The following is a 4903-nucleotide window of genomic DNA, read 5'->3' as shown; positions in this document are numbered from 1 at the left end:
GTGGCTGGGGGTAGAGGGTAACGTGGGGATAAGGACACATATGTAATATCTTAATCAATAAATCCAATATCTCCAATATCTGGCAGGATTGCTTGCTGCCAGACAGCTTAGGGCATCTTAATCTGCATGTCATTGCCTCCTACTGGCCAAACACCTGAACAGCCCAAGGCAAATTCTCCCATTCTGACAATGCTTCTATATATGAAACCTGACCCTTTGAAGTGTATATCTCTGCCTCGCCTCAGGACAATTTGTGTTAATGAAAAGCATGGGGTCCTGAGACGAGATCTTAGTTTCTTTAGCTAGGCTTATCTGACCCCCAAATGCCTTTCAAAATTATGCTTCATCTCTGGACTCTTTATTAAGTTATACACAACCCCTTCTCCAGATTGAACCCTTCTTAATGCCAGAACAAGAACCCTGGCAGAAGAAAACTTAGTATCTTATAATTTTGGACACCAGAAGTCTAAAAAGGGTCTCACTGAGCTAAAATCAAGATGTCAATAGGACTATGTTTAGGGGCAACTGCTTACTTGCTTTTTCCAGCTCCTTGATCCCCCTTGTCTCATTCATATTTTTATCGTCAAAGCCAGCAATATCCAATCAAAGTCCTTCCCATACTGCCATGTCAACCTTCTTCTACTTTTAAGGACCCTTGAAACTGCATTGGGCCTCACTACATAATCCAAGATACTCTCCTTGTTTTAAAGTCAGCTGCTGTACAACCTTAATTTCCCTTTGCCATGTAAACTGGTATTGTTTTAAGGGGTCCTGGGATTTGTCTAAATCAGGTATGATAAAGCAAGCACGCCTGGAAATGACTGCCATGAAGGAAGAAGTTTATCATACGGTTCCATAGAAACAGGAGGCACAGCGGGCCATGCAGTGGGGTCTCCGTAGGGAAGCAGTGGGGCTGGTCTGGAGGCCGTGTGAGCAAGGAAGGGCAGGTGACCGTAGAAGGAATAGGTGAGGCAGGGTAAGCAGGTTTAGGATTCTCTAGTTCAAGTCAACAGGCTCTTGGGCACAGGGGCTGTCCCTGGATGGTCCCTGACTCTGGGATGATTAATGCAGGTTGATGCTTGGAGTTTGGGAGCTCCAAAAAAGGAAGGGGTTGGGTTATTGGCTCTGGATTGTTTGGTTTGCATGTTCAAGGGGTGTTCTTGGGTGAGTTTTCTGTAACTGTCTCTAGGAGTTGGTTAACCCTCCAATGTCAGCAAGTCACCAATTTATCAAAGCATCAGAATAGAGAAAATTAAAGATGTGGTTAATACACCTTTACAGGCCCCAGAATCAGGCCGTAGATACCTTTTGGAGACCATTGTTCTGTCGACCACACATCATTCAATATTATTTTTTACTACTTTCGTTTCCAACTTTTTTGCTTTAGTTACTTTGATCGTGAACATTTTAATAGGATTTAAAAGTCCAATCTGGAGCATCAGCTACAGGTTAAATGATTCTATTACAAAAGCAGTGTTTTTGTTTCTGCTACCCTATTTTCATGCTGATGTTCTGTGAGTTTTCCCATCTTAAAGATTTATAATTAACAGCATACATAAAGAAAATAGTGTGAAAGTCCATGTGTACCAATTATAACAGAATAACAAACCCCTAGGTACCCACTTTCCAGACCAAGAAATGGAAGGCTGCCTTACCCCAGGCAGTGTGGGAGAGTCTCCCTTGCTAGAGGCTATATCTGACAGGGATGTGGATGTCCTGTGGGGAAGTGCTTGGTATCATAAAAAACAATGAAGGGAGAGCGCACTCATGAGATAAAAATTGGCTGCCTCATCCAGGGGACACAGCAGTGGAGACTGCATGATTGCCTCGCTGTGAACAAAACTTAGTAATGATGGTGGCACGCGTCCTCTCCCACTATTCTCCAGCTTTGCCTGCATCATATAGACTTCACATTGTCCTATTCCACCCAGATGAGTTTAGTCTTGCCTCCCTCAGCCTCCAGTAGTGCCATCCATTGAAGGTGCCTTGGGAATTGTCCCTTGGTCTTTTGGTGGCGACTGCAGTCAGTGCAGCTCGGCCCTTTCTTCACTCTCAGCCCAAACCTGCCTGTCTCACAGGCCATTCTTCCCACCTTTTCTCTTTTCTTGACTCCTCTGCTACTTCTCACATAAGTGGGTCCCTGGGGAGGGGGACTTTACAAAGGAAATTGCTGCTACTAAGCAGTGTGTCTTTCCACAGGGTATAACAGCGGAAAGGCTTCCCTTTAGGAGAAGAGCCTTGAGGCGGGACAGAATTTTATTCATTAGAGGTGAGGAAAGCAGGGTCAGCTTTTGTATTTGTTTTCAGTCATGGAGGACATACTCTTCATGTTGAACTTGTACACCAGGTAACTTTGATCCACTGGCACATATCTCCTTTTACCATTACCCATGGATTGAGACCTGTCCCGTCCAGTCAATTGTATCCTCATTTGCATCTATACCAACCAATCAAAGCACGATTTGTACCAATCAGAACTGTACAATTTATAAACTTTCCTGACATAAAATTGGGAACACAGGCAGGAACTTTCTCTATAAAAGACAGCCTCCTCTTTGTTTTGGTGGAGCACAATTTCAGTTACTAAATCAGTGCCTCCTGGGCTACAACTCTTTTGGTTCAAATAAATGCTTTTATTTTTATTACAGTCTGATATTAACTTGGTTTATAATATACAGAAATATGCCGTTGGCACCTAAGAAAGTATTTGATCTTTCTACCTGTATATAAAAAAATAAAGACCAGGTAAAGGTAAAGCCAAATTTTCAGATGGCAGTATTCTCAAATGAGAACTTTCTTATGCAGACAAAGCAGAGGCTGCGATCAGTTTCCCCTCGATGTTCAGCAGAACTCCCTCTAGGTCCGTGAGAACTGGTGGCCTAGGGGGTGAGCAGTGTGCCTCACACAGTGGACATTCTTTTCCTTCTGGAGAGAACTCACAAAGGTGACTAAAGGTTTCTGCAGAGGGAAGCAAAGAGGATGAAAACACCTCACAGACACATCCTTACCGTACTTCCCAACCCAACTCAGCATCGGAGACTGAGAGACTGGCTGTCTATAAGTGGAGGGGACGGGGAGTAGGGGGAGGCCTCTGGAAGACTGAGACCAAACCTGTCCTTCAATGCCCTCCTGTACCCCAGGGCATCCCCTTTCTGCAGGCCTCACTCAGGATGGGCTCAGCCACAGGGGAACCAACATGAATTCTCTCCAAGGGGCTGATTCTACTTCCAATCTTTAATTGCTAGACCCAGGATTTCTGTAAACTGAAGCTACTACACATGTGAGAGTGTGAGGGCTACGCCCTCCATCTTACCCCAGATCCTCCATATTTGGGCAGTGGCCATTAGCCATGTGCTCGGCAAGGAGCTTCTTCCTGGAAGCCCAAGCCTCTGCTCTTTAAACTAACCAATGACAATCAAGGGAAGTGCGCACCATAGACACAACCACATCCTGTGTAACAAGACCCCGACTTGCACCTGGCCAATCGGCAGGGCCCACAGTCCTCTCTCCTCCCCTTACTTCAACCCCCCTATAAAACCCCTCCTCCCACAGGGCTAGCTCTCTCTCAGCCACTTGCCGCTGCATTGGTGAGTGTGGTTGGGGAGTCGAGCTAGCTTGAATAAAGACTCTATCTGCTTTTGCATCAGACATGGCACTCCTTGGTGGTCTTTTGGGGATCTTGAAATCTGGGCTTAACACATGATCATTGTCATTGATTGGGATGAATGCCTTATCCTGAATTATGTGGCCAGACTTCCTGTGTATTCTAATACCTGCACTAAATATGATCTTCCACCTTGAAATTACATATTGATATGGTCCCATATTGTCTATTAAAACTTTTTAACTCTCCCACACTTCATACTTCCTTTAGGCTGTGTTTTACCTCTGTTCTTCCCTTTGCTGACAAATTGTATAGGTGATTTATGTTTGGAACCTATATTTCCCCAATACTCACTGTTCCACCTACTTCAGCTGAGTTATTTCTGCCCCTACTCCTGGATGTAGAGGTAATAAATGGGGCTCACCCCTCCCAATATCATCAAAGGCTTCCATGTCACTAGCAAATGTTAAGGGAAGTTTTTCGGTCCCCATTTTGTTAGTCCTTTCCACAGAACCCAATGTGAAAGGATTCTTTTGATTGTAATGTATAAAACAAGGTGAAAATTGCCGTTCTCTAAACTATTAACGACTTTTCAGAAAGGACCTCTTTCTCTGCACAACACTGTGAACACCAAGTGACTCTTAAAATCTCTGATTCTTCAAGGCAAGAACATCATAGAAAGTTGGTTCCTGAGGAAATTAAACATTCCTTAGGGGACACCTTGTCACTTTTAAGTTGAACCAAGAAAAGAAAAATCCCTCCTGGAGAAAATACCGTTTGTCCCCACTGTTGCCTCAGCAGACACAATACTGGCTGAAATTTTTCCATTCTGCTATCTTTGTGCCCCAATGGAGCTTTGTTGTTTGGAGAAAGTAAAGTCAATAGAATAATTTTTTTAATAAGGAGCTCTGAGAATTCAACGCTTGAGATGATAATAACATGTCCCTGTGGCCCATCTCCTATAATTACTTGACCCAGCATATGTGAAAACCCAAATTGACTTCCCTGGGACAGACCTCAGAGAACAGAGAGCTTCAGTGATACCCTTAGAGAGGGTCCTCGTGTCCAAGTGAGGGCTGCTGAGTCAGAAGAAAAAGAGGAGAGAGAGTGAGTATTGGGCTTTACTCAAGAATAATGAGACTAGGAAAGTCTATGAAGGTGAAGTCCCTGTGGCTTTAAGGTACTTTAGTTTCTACTGAAACTAGTCTTTTCCAGCTCTTATTCTGTTTCCTTCTCTCTCTCTTTTGGAATCTAGAGCTTCTCTCCAATAAGAGTTATTTCCCAGAGGATCCAACTCTT

This window comes from Myotis davidii, unplaced genomic scaffold, assembly GCF_000327345.1.
Source record: "Myotis davidii unplaced genomic scaffold, ASM32734v1 scaffold1240, whole genome shotgun sequence".
Taxonomy (NCBI): domain Eukaryota; kingdom Metazoa; phylum Chordata; class Mammalia; order Chiroptera; family Vespertilionidae; genus Myotis; species Myotis davidii.
This window is presented reverse-complemented; position numbering follows the sequence as displayed.